Here is a 16,695-nt window from a genome sequence, read left to right on the forward strand (position 1 = left end):
GCCATGAGAAAAGTCAAAACAGTCCAACAAAAATAAAGTACAATAAATTGACCTGGCAAACAAAGAAATCAAAAACTTTATTTACCAGTTAAGAACAAAACTAACTAAAGCACAAACTGGAAAACAAAACTAAAGCAAGGTGCCAAATGGGGAATAAGGCAATGAAAACAAAACTAAGAAATAAGTTGAGAGGAGAGGAGAGAAAAGAAAGAAAAATTAGATATGCAAAGTAGAGGTAGATGAAGAAGATATATATATATATGAAAGATTAACTGCAAGGGGAAGAGAGCACTAGGAAAGGCAAACAAAGGAATAAATTTAGAAAAATATAACAGGTTTTAAAAAAGTAAAAGTTAAAATTAAAAAAAAGAAAAGAAAAAAATGGAAAAAGAAAGAAAAAAAAAAAAAAGGAAAATTCCACAGAACTGCAAAAGCCCAACATAGATGCAAAGGTTTATAACAACAATAAAAAGTGTGACTGAATATACACATATACATATACACCCATAAGCAAAATCAAAACAGCCCAACAAAAGTAAAATAGAGTAGATTGACCTAGTGAACAAAGGAAACCGAAAATTATATCTAACAAAACAAAATAACTAAAGCACAAACTGGAAAACAAAACTAAAGCAATGTGCCAATTGGGGAGTAAAGCAATGAAAATAAAACTAACAAATATGTTGAGAGGAAGTGAAATAAAGAAAAGAAAGAAAGAATAGCTATGCAAAGTTAAATAGAGGTAGATGAATAAGATTTATATACATTAAAGATTAAGTGCAAGGGGAAAAGAACAGTAGGAAAAGCAAACAAAAGAATAAATGTATAAAAAATAATAATAGGTTTAAAAAATTAAATTAAAAAAGGAGAAAAACAAAAAACGCCTCTTAGAACTGCAAAAAGCATAGAGGCAGAGGTTTTTAGCAACAATAAAAGTGAGGATAAAAGACAAAAAAAAGTTCAAAAAATTAACTGGATTTCATAGTGCCAATAAAATTGACAACTACAACAGAGGAGCGAGAAAAAGAAAAAAAAAATGGGGAACACATGTATACCTGTGGCGGATTCATTTTGATATTTGGCAAAACTAATACAATTATGTAAAGTTTAAAAATAAAATTAAAAAAAAAGAAAATCCAAAAAAATCTATAGAACAAGTCAAAACATAAGAATAATAAATGTTTTTCTTGAGTCACTGCTATCAGAGTGCTTTCCCTCACTGGGAGTCAAAGTCCACCTCACCTCCCTAGGATGCCCTCTAACACTGTGCTGATCTCTGGACCTGCTGTGGGGGCAGCTCATATTCTAATCTGGTCCTACTCCTCTGTGTTGTTGCCTCCATGTCCACAGCTATCAGAACTAGTGTGTTTTCTTTTGTAGGAGCTCTCAATGACCTTTTATATATTCCATAGACACAGGGTCTGCCTAGTTGATTGTGTGGATTTAATCTGCAGCTTGTACTGCTGGTGGTAGGGTTTTGGGTCTTCTTCCTTAGTCACACTACCCCTGGGTTTCAATGGTGGTTTTATTTCCACCTCTGCATGTGGGTCATCCACTGGGGTTTGCTCCTGAAGCTGCCCTGGAGGACTTGGGTTTGCCCTTATGAGGGCCAGCTGTGGAAGTGGTGCAGCTGCTTGGGTTGCAGGAGTTCTGGCAGCACCAGGTACTCAGGGGAGTTGGCGGCTAGAGCAGCAAGAAATATAGTGCTCTAGAAGGGTATGGCAACAAATATTGGCCAATATGCTCCAGTATTCTTGCCTGGAGAACCCCCCTTCCTGACAGAGAAGCCTGCTAGGCCACAGTCTATAGGGTTGCAAAGAGTTGGACACTACTGAAGTGACCCTGCACGCATAGGCGCAAGACATTTTTTGCTTATGGCAGATCTGCCCCAGTGCGAGTTGAACACGAAGATGGCTCAGCTCCTTGGCCTGCAGGGACCCTGGTGGCGTCAAGTGTGCAAGGGACATGGACTGCCTCCGTTGCAGATGTTAGGGCCCTATCAGAGTCTTTTTTCGAGCCTCTTGTAACTGGCAATCAGAAGGCCTCTTTGGCCAGTCTTTCTCCATAGCTCCACCCATTCAGGCACTTAGATGGCTTCCTTGCCTGAGGTCCTTCTCTGTTGCTCAGTGTATAAGGCACATAGAGGGCACCCCCATGCCCCCACCCCCCACCCCCACCCCGCTCTCTTGGCTGGGGTCCTACTCTGTAGATGGGCACATCAGGCACTTAAATAGGCACCCTGGGTGGGGTCCTACTCTGTAGTTCAGCCTGTCAGGCGTTTGATAGGCCAGCCTCTCTATTTTTCAGCTGCCAATGCTGCCCTGTGGGGAGAGAGAGGCTATGGTGATGGCTCCACCCCCTAGACGTGACTCACAAGTATCGCCTTGCTTCCATGGCTGCCGGCTTTCCTCCACAGGCATTTCCACCACAGTCTCCTCCTTCACATCCCCTCCATCCATCTCTCTGCAGTCAACAGCAGCCCTTGCCCAAGGATTGCTCCACAGTCCCTAAACTCCAGTTCCCAGCCACTGCGCCATCTGGGGTATGTATGCGGTGGCAAGGACTGTCTGATTCTCATTCCATTTAGGCTGCCACAGATGAGCTGTTTTACTCTCAGCCACAAATGTTTCTCCTCTGACTCAGGCAATTACCCCGGTGTTGGAATCAGACCCCTGCTTCAATTCGCCCACCCACCGAGGGCAGGTCCAGTCCTACTAACACTCCTGTTTTTCCCCCTAGCTCCTTGGTCCTACCAACTTTTGTGTGGGTCTATATATTCTTTTCCACTGATCAGGTACTCCTGTCTGCTCTCAGCTGGTGTTCTGCATGCACTTCTGTGTCTGAAGGTGTATCCCTGATGTATCCATGAAGAGAGGTACTCCATGTCTACCTACTCCTCCACCATCTTGTCCTCCACTGTAATGTTTAATTGTACTTTTTAAATGGAAGTGGTGGTTCAGAAGGTAAAGAATTCCACTGTGTGTGTGTGTGTGTGTGTGTGTATACACATACATAGCTATATATCGCTATGTCTTTTTTTGATGAGATACATTGGGTAACATGATTCATGATTCACAGATTGTAAAGTTAGAAAAAGATGGTATAGATTTATTACTTTTTCAGGAAAAAATAAAATCAGTTTTAAAGAGCATAAAAAGTAGAAGAATATACACAGTTACACTATATCCTCTTTTTCTTCTGCTCTTTCCAGATAAGTTTAAGGATTGGTTATATTTAGCACCATTCATTTTATAGTTATCTATGGAGCTATTGATTTTTCAATGGGGATTTTACCTTTAAATCATTTGAGCCTTTGTCAAGAAGCCTGGAGGTAATCTATGGTAAACAGTTGGGCTCAAAAAATTCTTATACAGAATGCTCCTAAGATCTCTGACCTCTATTTGTGCCACAGTGAGGTCATCCTTTTGTTTTCTGCTAGGCATTCCTAGTGAGTTTGCTCCCACATTTCTTCTGTTAATGTGAATTGCACCCCACATTCTGACTTAAAACATCATTCTGCTTTTGATTGTGTCATCATGTTGCCATGTTCTTCTGTTCTTCTCTAGTAATGTGATGATTTTTTCTTTTGTCTATGGCAGAAGTTCTTTAACTTAGGCACTATTAAAACTTTGGATCAAATAATTCTTGGCTGTGGTTGGGGTGAGGAGCTGTCTTGTTCATTGTAGGATGTTTAGTAGTGTTGCTGCTGCTGCTGCTAAGTTGCTTCAGTCGTGTCTGACTCTGTGCGACCCCATAGACGGCAGCCCACCAGGCTCCCCTGTCCCTGGGATTCTCCAGGCTAGAATACTGGAGTGGGTTGCCATTTCCTTCTCCAATGCATGAAGGTGAAAAGTGAAAGTGAAGTCGCTCAGTCCTGTCCTACTCTTAGCGACCACATGGACTGCAGCCTACCGGGCTCTTCTGTCCATGGGATTTTCCAGGCAAGAGTACTGGAGTGGGGTGCCATCGTAGTGTTACTGGCCTCCAAATACTACATGCAAATAATCTTCCCCTTCCTTCTCTGCCCTAGTTACAACAATCAAAAATATCTCTAGATGTTGCCAAATGCCTGTGTCCCGTGGAAGACCATTCTGTCCTATGATGTTCCTGATTATTCATCCTTTGCAGGAAGAACTTATATTTTAGTTGAGTTTCTTTCTTCAGCTCCTCTTATCTACAATAACTCACAACACCCAGATATTGGCAAGGATGTTTTCTTCTAAGATGGCTAGATTTCAAGTATGTAGTAACCATCTAAAAATACTGAGTTGGATAATTCTTCCTCAGGTGACTATACATTTTTTCTAGGGGCTGGAAAGGCATCCAAATGGATGACCATGTTACTTTCATAAAACAGTGTAGTTACTCTTACAAATCACCTCAAGTTCTAAGCCAAATTTCAGACAGAACCCTTATCAGTATCTTTTAAAAAATGTTTAAAAGACTTTATTTTTAGAGTAGTTTTATATTTACAACATAATTGAGTGGAAGGTTCAGTGTTTTCACATATACACCCTCCCCCTACCTATGCATATCCTCCAGTCTTATCAACAGCACCCACCAGAGAGGGGTGTGTGTGTGTGTGTGTGTGCGTATACACACACAACAAGATGAGCCTACATTGGCACATTATAATTAACTACCTAGTGGCTCAGATGGTAAAGAATCTGCCTACAATGCAGGAGACCTGGGTTTGATCCCTGGGTTGGGAAGATCCCCTGGAGGAGAGCATGGCAATGCACTTCAGTATTCTTGCCTGGACAATCCCCATGGACAGAGGAGCCTGGTGGGCTACAGTCCATGGGGGTAACGAAGAGTCAGACACGACTGAGTGATTGAGCACAGTCCACAGTTTACCCTAGCATCTACTGTTGGCTTCCCCTGTGGCTCAGAGGTAAAGAACCTGCCTGCAGTGCAGGAGACACAGGTGACTTGGGTTTGATCCGTCAGTCAAAAAGATCCCTTGGAGGAGGGTATAGCAACCCATTCCAGTATTCTTGGCTTCCCAAGGTGGTGCTCGTGCTAACGGATCAGCCTGCCAATGCAGGAGACACAGGTTACTTAGGTTTGATTCCTAGGTTGGGAAGATCCCTTGAAGTTGGAAATGGCAACCCACTCCCATATTCTTGCCTGGAGAAGTCCATGGACAGAGAAGCCTATCAGGCTACAGTCTGTGAGACTGTAGAGTCAGACATGACTGCACACACACACACATACACACACACACACACACACACACATTCGTTGTTGGTATTGTACATGCTGTGAATTTATACAAATGTATTATGTATACCCATTGTTATAATATCATAGAGTCTCTTTGTACAGCCTTCTGCCTGTTCATCTACATACACACACACACACACACACACACACCCTGACCCTGGCAACCAATGATCTTTTAATTGCAACTATGTTTTACCCTTTTCTAGAATTTCATATAGTTGGAATCATACAGTATGTAGCCTTTTCTGATTAGCTTCTTTCTCTTATAGATTCCTCCATGTCTTTTTATGGCTTAATAGCTCATTCCTTTTTAGTGATGAATAATATTCCATTGTCTAGATGAACCAAGGTTTATTCTCTTTTCACCTACTGCAGGATATCTGGTGTGCCTTTGGCAAGTATGAAAGCAGCATCCTTTAAAATATACAAATTCTGCTATTATCTTGCATTATTATATAAGCCTAAGATTGTTTATATGCCATATTTTGGGTTTGGACTCTATTTATTGTCAGAGCCGTATATGTCTTCTGATTTCAGAATAGTCCTCAAAGCCCTGTTTAAAACATAGTCCAGTTCTAGAGTTGGGAGATTTTAAATGCTGCAGGGTACAACACATATAAAGTTGGAATATGAGCACTTTCTATTGCTAGGGTAGAGAGGCAGTCATTAACAGGGCCTAAATATACTGGACACAGTCCTGACATTTATAGTGTTTTGTTATTTTACTTTTTAAAAAACTTACAGAGAGAGTGTTTGAAATGAAGTTGTGTCACATTCTGGGCTATTACATAGATGATAGATAGACAGATATCAAAATACTATCCCTTAGAGTAATATCTTAAGTGCTCTAAAGAAATGAGGTAAAGCACCAAAACACATTACACATGGAATACTTACATCTCAGCTTTAACAGTGTGATTTTCAAATAAATCCTAGCTTTATTTGGATATAAATTGTTGGATATAAGTCAAGAAGTTAGCAATGTGAAAATTATCACATTGTAAATATCAAGAATAACAGTAAAATGTCCAGCAAAATAGTAAATATAACCTCAATTTTTTGAATTAATATTTCTTCTAGCCTATATAAAGAAAGTCAATATATGAAAAATGGTCTTTAAAAAATTGGGTCTGAATAATGTAAAACAAAATTTCCTTTGAACAAAAGATGCAATTTTCTTGAAAGATCTGTTTTGGTTATATCATGACTACTAAATTTAAATTTCCGTTCAGTTCAGTCACTCAGTTGTGTCCGACTCTTTGCAACCCCATGAACCGTAGCACACCAGACCTCCCTGTCCATCACCAACTCCCAGAGTACACCCAAACCCATGTCCATTGAGTTGGTGATGCCATCCAGCCATCTCATCCTCTGTCATCCCCTTCTCCTGCTGTCCTCAATCTTTTCCAGCATCAGGGTCTTTTCAAATGAGTCAGCTCTTCACACCAGGTGGCCAAAGTTTTGGAGTTTCAGCTTCAACATCAGTCCTTCCAATGAATACCCAGGACTGATTTCTTTAGAATGGACTGGTTGGATCTCCTTGCAGTCCAAGGGACTCTCAAGAGTCTTCTCCAACACCACAGTTCAAAACCATCAATTCTTCAGTGCTCGGCCTTCTTCACAGTCCAACTCTCACACCCATACATGACCACTAGAAAAACCATAGCCTTGAATAGATGGACCTTTGTTGATAAAGTAATGTCTATGCTTTTTAATACGTTGTCTAGGTTGGTCATAACTTTCCTTCCAAGGAGTAAGTGTCTTTTAATTCCATGGTTGCAATCACCATCTGCAAGAATTTTAGAGCCCAGAAAAATAAAGTCAGCCACTGTTTCCACTGTTTACCCATCTATTTCCCATGAAGTGATGGGATCAGATGCCATGATCTTCGTTTTCTGAATATTGAGTTTTAAGCCAACTTTTTCACTCTCCTATTTCACTTTCATCAAGAGGCTCTTTAGTTCTTCACTTTCTGCCATAAGGGTGGTGTCATCTGCACATGTGAAGTTATTGCTATTTCTCCTGGCAATCTTGATTCCAGCTTGTGCTTCCTCCAGCCCAGCATTTTGCATGATGAACTCTGCAAATAAGTTAAATAAGCAGGGTGACAATATACAGCCTTGACGAACTCCTTTTCCTATTTGGAACCAGTCTGTTGTTCCATGTCCAGTTCTAACTGTTGCTTCCTGACCTGCATACAGGTTTCTCAAGAGGCAGGTCACGTGGTATGCTAGTCCCATCTCTTTCAGAATTTTCTACAGTTTATTGTGATCCACATAGTCGAAGGCTTTGGCATAGTCTATAAAGCAGAAATCGATGTTTTTCTGAAACTCTCTTGCTTTTTCAATGATCCAGCAGATGTTGGCAATTTGATCTCTTGTTCCTCCGCCTTTTCTAAAACCAGCTTGAACATGTGGAAGTTCATGGTTCACATATTGCTGAAGCCTGGCTTGGAGAATTGTGAGCATTATCTTACTAGCATGTGAGATGAGTGCAATTGTGCAGTAGTTTGAGCATTCTTTGGCATTGCCTTTCTTTGGGACTAGAATGAAAACTGATCCTTTCCAGTCCTGTGGCCACTGCTGTTTTCCAAATTTGCTGGCATATTGGGTGCAGCACTTTCACAGAATCATCTTCCAGGATTTGAAATAGCTCAACTGGAATGCCATCACCTCCACTAGCTTTGTTTGTAGTGATGCTTCCTAAGGCCCACTTGACCTCACATCCAGGATGTCTGGCTCTAGGTGAATGATCACATCATTGTGATTATCTGGGTCATGATGCTCTTTTTTGTACTGGTCTTCTGTGTATTATTGCCACCTCTTCTTAATATCTTGTGCTTCTGTTAGGTCCATACTATTTCTGTCCTTTATTGAGACCATCTTTGCATGAAATATTCCCTAATAAAAGTGCTGCTGCTGCTGCTGCTGTGTCACTTTAGTCATGTCCGACTCTGTGTGACCCCATGGATGGCAGCCCACAAGGCTCCTCTCTCCCTGGGACTCTCCAGGCAAGAACACTGGAGTGGGTTGCCATTTCCTTCTCCAATGCATGAAAGTGAAAAGTGAAAGTGAAGTTGCTCAGTCGTGTCTGACTCCTAGCGACCCCATGGACTGCAGCCTACCAGGCTCCTCTGTCCATAGGATTTTCTAGGCTAAAGTGCTGGAGTGGGGGCTACCACTAAAAGAGAAAAAAATTTAGAACTCAAAACTTTGCCATTTGGTGTCAGATGTAAAACATTCAATGAAATATACCTCAGTATAAATATACCGTAGAAAAAACTTTTTAATAAAAAAATTTAAAGAAATTATTGAGCTGAAATATTGATCTAATGAAATAATGAAACTTGAATTAAAAGTTTTGTGGTACAAGTTTCAAACGAAGAGAGTAAACCTGAATAAAAAGAACAAAAGTGCTAAAGAAATGATTAAAGAACATGTTTTAAAACTTAAGTAAAACATGTTGAGAGGATTCATACCAGCCATTAAGAAGTAATAAAAAAACATTTTCGGCAGTATTGAAATGGGGCCTCCCAGATGGTTCAGTGGTAAAGAACCTGCCTGCCAACACAGGTGAGTGACTCAGGGGACTCGATCCTTGGGTTGGTAAGACCCCCTGGAAAACAAAACAGCATCCCACTCTGGTATCCTTGTCTGAAAAATCCCGTGGACACTGAGGCCTGGTGAGCTATGTGATCTGGTGTGCTATGGTCCTTGAGGTTGCAAAGAGTTGGGCACAACTAAGAGACCAAGCAGAAAGTGAAGAGGAACTAAAAAGCCTCTTGATGAAAGTGAAAGTGGAGAGTGAAAAAGTTGGCTTAAAGCTCAACATTCAGAAAATGAAGATCATGGCATCCGGTCCCATCACTTCATGGGAAATAGATGGGGAAACAGTGGAAACAGTGTCAGACTTTATTTTTGGGGGGCTCCAAAATCACTGCAGGTGGTGACTGCAGCCATGAAATTAAAAGACTTACTTCTTGGAAGGAAAGTTATGACCAACCTAGATAGCATATTCAAAAGCAGAGACATTACTTTGCCAACAAAGGTTCGTCTAGTCAAGGCTATGGTTTTTTCTGTGGTCATGTATGGATGTGAGAGTTGGACCGTGAAGAAGGCTGAGCGCTGAAGAATTGATGCTTTTGAACTGTGGTGTTGGAGAAGACTCTTGAGAGTCCCTTGGACTGCAAGGAGATCCAACCAGTCTATTCTGAAGGAGATCAGCCCTGGGATTTCTTTGGAAGGAATGATGCTAAAGCTGAAACTCCAGTACTTTGGCCACCTCATACGAAGAGTTGACTTATTGGAAAAGACTCTGATGCTGGGAGGGATTGGGGGCAAGAAGAGAAGGGGACGACAGAGGATGAGATGGCTGGATGGCATCACTGACTCGATGGATGTGAGTCTGGGTGAACTCCGGGAGTTGGTGATGGACAGGGAGGCCTGGTGTGCTGCGATTCATGGGGTCGCAAAGAGTCGTCGGACACGACTGAGCGACTGAACTGAACTGAACTGAACTGAAGAGACCAAGCATAGGTGATCATGAAAGTAACATTGTAGTTACATTCTGAACATATTTTCAGAAATCTGAAGAAATGATAAATCTTAAAAGCAAACATCAGAAAAGGATCAGAACAGTTTCAAAGTTTGTATTAGTATTACTAGATCCTAAGAAAAGCTTTTAGATCAACAGCTTTTAAAAAGGGGTATGTAAACCAGATAACATGAAGTAATTGTTAAAAAACAGTCTATCTTGATTACAGGTATATTATTGAAGCAGAATAATTGTTAGTGTCATAAATTTGAAATTTCCTTGCACAGTTTTAAGTGTGTATTACTTTTTCCTTTGCCCTAATACAAAGGAAAAAAATATTTCCATTTTCTTTTAATTATAGGAATGCAGGATTCAGACTCCTTTTTCTTTATTTCTAACTTTATTCCTCACATCTGGTATGGATTAAACAATTCTAGGTCCCTGGGCTTTAACTATGACTTGATGAACAGAAATCTGATAGCTCATTCTTTGAATTCCTCAATTCTAGAAAGGAAAGAAAAATACCCAATTTTGACATTTTAGCAGGCTTTCCTCTGCTTTCTGCTATAATGTTACATTTCCTGATGTTTACATACATTAACTATCACATAGTTACACAACTGAGGTGGTCAGAGTACTAAAGTTACAGTCCTTCCTAGAGCAGACATATAAAAATTAGAATATAAACAACTTTGTAAAGAAACATGAAGCTTAGAAGGAGATAAAAGGAGTTGAGTTTATTACCTTTATATCTCAAGGAAAGTGTATAATGGAATTTAAAAATTCATTTCATTAGGTCATGTATTGGTTTTCCATAAATGTTGATGATTATAATTACTATATGTAATCTGTTTTTTCCTTGTGGAAATGAATCAAGTTTATAAAAATGAAAAGGTTCTGCCTTGATAATGATGTGACATGGTTTATGAAATGAAACCACTATTCTTTCAAAATTTTGGTTGAATAGTGGAGCTGTTTTGGTAACAAATTATTGCTAAATTGTTAGTTAAAACTTAGTAGAGGAGAATAGCCATTGCCACTCACACGTTTGTCTTGTGGCTTTTGGCAATGATGTTGGAAAATTAAGGCCACCAGTGTGTTCTTGTTAATTGTCCTTGTTATTTCTCCAGAAAACCTCCTCATAACCATTGTGGTTTCAGTTGAACTGTGTGTAACACAGTTTCCCAGGCTCTCACTCTTCACTAGGAATCTGAGGATTGGTGTTCATGTTCCTTGTGGCTTCCTTGAGATAAATATGCAACAAGAAGTATTGAACCTAACCATTTTATTATCATCAAGGACTTTTGCTGCTTTTGTAAAATTTGCCAATCCACTCATTTTATTGTTCATGTCTGTTTTCCAGATTTCTCTTTTCATCATCCCATGTGGCAACATACTTTAGTTTCTGAAAAACATGTGGCTTATCATCTATGCTTATTAGTGCCTAGATTGAATCACAGAGCCCAAATGCATAAAGAACTTAGTTCTAGCTTAGGCTCTTCCACTTACCTGAGTCACTGTGATCAGATTTCCAGAACCTGTGATACCTAGTGGAGTGTACAATAAAAAGGCACTTATGAAACTTCTTGAGACTTGTCTGAAGAATAGACTGATACTTACAGTTTTTGTGTTTTCTTTTTGCCTAACATTTTAATGCAGTGGAACAAATAAGAACACTCTTGGTTTTATCTTAAACTAGAAATTTTGTGTTTTTTTTTTTTTAATTTTATTTTATTTTTAAACTTTACATAATTGTATTAGTTTTGCCAAATCTGCCTGCAATGTGGGAGACCTTGGTTCAATCCCTGGTTTGGGAAGATCCCCTGGAGGAGGGCATGGCAACCCACTCCAGTATTCTTAAAGGACTTCCTTTGTGGCTCAGATGGTAAACCAGAAATTTTGAATGTTATTTTTGATCCAGTATTTGAGGAGCAGCCTTTATAATAGCTATGCTAATGCTTCTTGCTTTTATAAGATCACAAGCAAATGATAATATGACCAAGATAAGTTAGTCTTTGCACTTTTATCTCTTAAGAGTTAATTTTCCTATCAGTTCATTTTCCAGCAGAGAACAGTGCACTAAAAAGGGGGCAATTGGCATGAGTTTAATAAGGTATTTTTAAAAGATAACAAAACCAATACAATATTGTAAAGTAAAAATAATAATAATAATAGAAACCAACAGGGAAGAATGAATAGGCCCAGGGCTAACAGTATGGGAAGTTAGGCTTGAAGGAGCCAGTGGGGAGAGCTATCGGATGGTTATACAGGGTTCCTAGCCTTTGGTAGAATAACACTAGTAACACTTGCATTGACAACTAGCTACCTCAGCAGGAGGGGAGTTGTACCCCAACAGCTCTCTCCTCCTACCCTTTGAATCCTAAGAACTCATTGTTCAAACATAACCAAATCTAAAGGGTAAATATTTTTGTATTTGTTTATAGAAAGCAACATCCTGAGTTTTGGAACAAGGTAAAGAAGACTGGAAGAAGGACATAAAGAGACAAATGGGGAATGACCAATACATCTGTAACTTGAAGCTTTTTAACCTGAAGATCTCAAAGTTCCTTTCTGCTTAGCAGTTCTGCCTGACTCTTACCTGTAGCTCTTTGCCACACCTCAAATATATTTATGCAATTTTATATGGCCTTATTGTATTATGTCAATTGTGATTTATCATTTCCATAATGCTTTACTTAGGAGCATGTTTTACAGTCCTTTTTGTTATTTGCAATTTTTTTTCACTATTGATAATATAATGATACAAAGGGGAATAATAGACTGTGAGAAGCTCAGTGATAAAGAATCCTCCTGTAATTCAGGGGACCCAGGAGATGAGGGTTCGATCTCTGGGTCAGGAAGATCCCTTGAGGAGGAAATGACAACCCATTCCAGTATTCTTGCTTGAAAAATTCCATGGACAGAGGAGCCTGGCAATCTACAATCCAAAAGGGGTCCCAAAGAATCAGACATAACTAAGCATGCATATACAAATGAGAATATCACACTAATATCTTGAGTACTACACAAAGCTAATCCAATAAATTGAAATGTATGATTGTTCAAGTTTTTCTTTGTAGTCAGAGAGTACACTAAGGATACGATTGATTCTCTGATACAATTAAGAATTGTGCCTTGTTATATTTTTTGTTTCTATAAATATATAGAGTAAGGCAGGGAATAGGTTTAAATTCTGGGAATTTTAGATGATATTTATTCATGTGTTTATAAAATATATAGTGCCATAGAAATGTACAACATGGAATGTCTGGAGAGGATAGATATTTTTATCTTCTATCACAGATATGTCTCTGTGAGATATGGCTATAATTCCAGGGATTTTCTAAAAGATGACTAAAACTACTCACTAATACTGACAACTTTGTCATGGAGCATGTTTCTCTATATTACTAGGAAGGATAGAGCTAGAAAGTTAAAAATCATAGTTCAATGAAAAATTGGAAATGAATAAGGAACTATGTTTGAAATAGCAAGAACATATGAGCAATTATGAAAATCAGTGATATGCAGTGTATTAGTTTGCTTGGGCTGCCTTAACAAAACACCACTGTGGTTTACAGGACAGAAGTTTATTTTGTCACACTTCTGAAAATTAGAAGTTTGTAAGTATAGTGCCACCAAATTCAATTTCTGAGATGGGCTCTCTTCCTCATTTATATAATGCTGCCTTCTCATCATGTCCTCACATAGATATTTATTTACTGCATAGATAGTCATACATCCACACACACAAAATGTTCTCTGGTATCTCTTATAAGGACACTAAATCTTTTGAGTCAGGGCCCCACTATATGACCTCACTTAACGTTAGTTACTTCTCTAGAGTCCCTGCTCTAAATAGAGTCACATTCAGGCTGGGGATTCAGGGTTTCAACATGAGAATCAGTGCTTTTTAAAATTAATTTTATTTTTTATTTTATCATTTTATATTAGAATATAGTTGATTAACAATACTGTGTTAGTTTCAGGTGTATAGCCAAGTGATTCAGCTATACATGTACATGTATCGAGTCTTTTTCAAATTATTTTTCCCATTTAGGTTATTACAAAATATTTAGAAGAGTTCCCTGTGCTATACAGAAGGTCCTTGTTATCTACTTTAAATATAGTAATATGTGTATGTCAATTCCAAACTCCCAATTCATCCATCCTCTCAACGTTTCCTCTTTGGTAACCTTAAGTTTGTTCTCTAAGCCTGTGAGTCTATTTTTGTTTCATAAACAAGTTCATTTGTATCATTTTTTAAAGATTTCATATCTAAGCAATATCATATATTTGTCTTTCTCGGTCCAGCTTACCTCACTTAGTGTAATATCCAAGTCCATCCATATTGTTACAAATGACATTATTTCATTTTTTAATTTTATTTTATTTTTAAACTTAACAATATTGTATTGGTTTTGCCAAATATCAAAATGAATCAGCCACAGGTATACATTATTTCATTCTTTTTGGAGGCTGAGTAATACTCTATTTTATATATGTACCACATCTTTATTCATTCATATGTGATGCACATTTAGGTTGCTTCCATGTCTTGACTGTTGAAACAGCACTGCAGTGAATATTGGGAGCATGTATCCTTTGGAACAATGATTTTCTCTGAATATATGCCAAGGAGTGGAATTTCTGGATGATGCAATAGTTCTGTGTTTAGTTTTTTTAAGGAACCTTCACACTGTTCTCCATAGTGGCTGTATTGATTTACATTCCCACCAACAGTATAGGAGGGTTCCCTTGTCTCCACACCCTCTCCAACGTTTATTGTATGTAGACTTTTTGATGGCTATACTGATTGGTGTGAGGTGATATTTCATTGTAGTTTTGATTTTCATTTCTCTCTTAATTAGTGATGTTGAGCATCTTTTTGTGTGCTTCTTGGCCATTTGTATATCTTCTTCAGGGAAATGTCTATTTAGGTCCTCCATCCATTTTTTGATCATTGTTTTTTTTGTTTTTTTTTTTTTTGATATTGAGTTTCATGAGGTGTTTGTATATTTTAGAGATTAGTCTCTTTCCCCCGTTGTGTGGGTTGTCTTTTCATCTGTTTATGTTTGTTTGTTTTTGCTGTGCAGAAGCTTTTACATTTAATCAGGCCCTATTTGTTTACTTTTATTTTTATTACCCTAGAAGGTGGGTCAAAAGAGATCTTGCTGTATTTATGTAAAAGTGTATTCTTCCTATGCTTTCCTCTAAGAGTTTTCTAGTATCCAGTCTTAACATTACACCTTTAATTCATTTTGAGTTTATTTTTGTGTATGGTGCTAGGAAGTGCTCTAATTTCATTATTTTAGACATAGCTGTCCAGTTTTCCCAATGAAATGGAAATCCGAGTTCTTGTTTGCCAAGCCAAAGAATGAACTTTGCAAACACACAAACACTCATGGTAGCAGGCAAACAGGATTTATTTCAGAGAGAAAGTACAAAGCTTTCAGCATAGATACTGAGAGAGAGTGAAGTTCCCCCAAAAGGCAGGACTTACAGCAGTTTATATCCTTACTAGTACTGATTTTTACACTTTTGATTGGTTCTTACTTTTAACATATGTCATTTATAACCAATCTGCTTAAAGGTCACTATGTTTAACTTCACATCTTTATGGCTTCTTTTGATCCACAGATTCTTAGTTTTCTTCGACATTAAGTCACCATCCCACAACCTTTTCTCATGATTCCCCTGCCATTTTACAGTGGACCAGATGTATAGGCTAAAGATTAATGATCACCAGTTGTTTCTCCTTCAGGCATATGGAACAGAAGTGAATTACTACCCTTTCCTGGATCTGAGTGCTGATAATTTATCAGACCAAGGACACATTCCTTTGAGAGCCAGGAATTAGGACAAAGGGTATAGTTTCAGGTTAATGGAGTGGGATGTTTATTGAAACAGGCCAAGGTCTCAGAGTTCCCACACTAACTGCCTAACAATTTCTACCTCACCAACACCACTTATTAAAGAGACTGTCTTTTCTCCATTGTATATTGTTACCTCCTTTGTCATAGATTAGGTGACCCATAGGTGTGTGGTTTTATCTCTAGGCTTTTTATCCTAGTCCATTTATATATATATAGGTTTTTTAAAAATTTATTTATATTTTTGTTTTTGTGCCAGTACCATACTGTCTTAATGACTAGCTCTCTCAGAAGATGAGAGTGGTCCTGAAATATAGCATGGGTAGTTTTAATGGGCTAGGTAATTTCATAGGCTAATTAATGGGAGGATTATTCCAACTATTTCAGGGAGGGGTCTGGGCTTTCCAGGAATTGGGCCACCACCCACCTTTTGGCTTTTGTTTGACCTCAGAACTGTCATGGTGCTAATGGTGTGTCATTCAGATGCTAACATATTTACAGTGACTGCATAATGAGGTTCAAAGTCCACTGGAGACCTAATCTTCCACCATTTTGAACCTTGCTATTTCTAACCAGATTTGATCATGTCCTATGGTTATCTCATTCGTTTAAAGGTTATGCCCTGCCCCTCTGTCCTGTATTACATACATAAAATTTGTGTGTGTGTGTGTGTGTGTGTGTAACATAGCAAGCTACAGACTGTTTTCTCATTAGTCATAGCAGCAGGTAGAGATTTATTTTATGGTATTTACAAGAGCATTTTGCTACATTACTGTCTACATTACTGAAATTACTGAATTACTGCTACATTACTGAAATGAGAGTATTGGACCAATTACATTTATGATTAGAGTAGGATATGCCAATGGATATTTGGTATATATAAAGAATGTTGTTGAACCCAAATTTGTGTTTTCCATGCACAGTAAGGCCAAACAAACCAAAACCTCCATGTTTAGAGCAGAGAAAGGTTTATAGCAAGGGCCAAGCAAGGAGTACAGTTGGCCCATGCTCAAATGATCTAAACTCCCAGTGGTTTTCAGGGATGAGTTTTCAAAGATAA

The 16,695-nt window shown here is 38.5% G+C and overlaps 1 protein-coding gene across 4 annotated transcripts in view; it reads left to right on the forward strand.

The window, feature by feature from the left end:
• Nucleotides 1-12,398, forward strand: part of LOC112586936 (protein FAM170A) — a 466,031-nt gene extending 453,633 nt beyond the window's left edge. For all 4 annotated transcript variants that reach the window (XM_044947797.2, XM_044947796.2, XM_044947795.2 and 1 more), the window contains one exon: nucleotides 12,204-12,398. The gene's annotated coding sequence lies outside the window, so the exon portion shown is untranslated. The remainder of the gene's footprint in view (nucleotides 1-12,203) is intronic.
• The last annotated feature ends 4,297 nt before the right edge of the window (nucleotides 12,399-16,695 follow it).

Source organism: Bubalus bubalis, chromosome 9 (assembly GCF_019923935.1).
Source record: "Bubalus bubalis isolate 160015118507 breed Murrah chromosome 9, NDDB_SH_1, whole genome shotgun sequence".
Taxonomy (NCBI): Eukaryota; Metazoa; Chordata; class Mammalia; order Artiodactyla; family Bovidae; genus Bubalus; species Bubalus bubalis.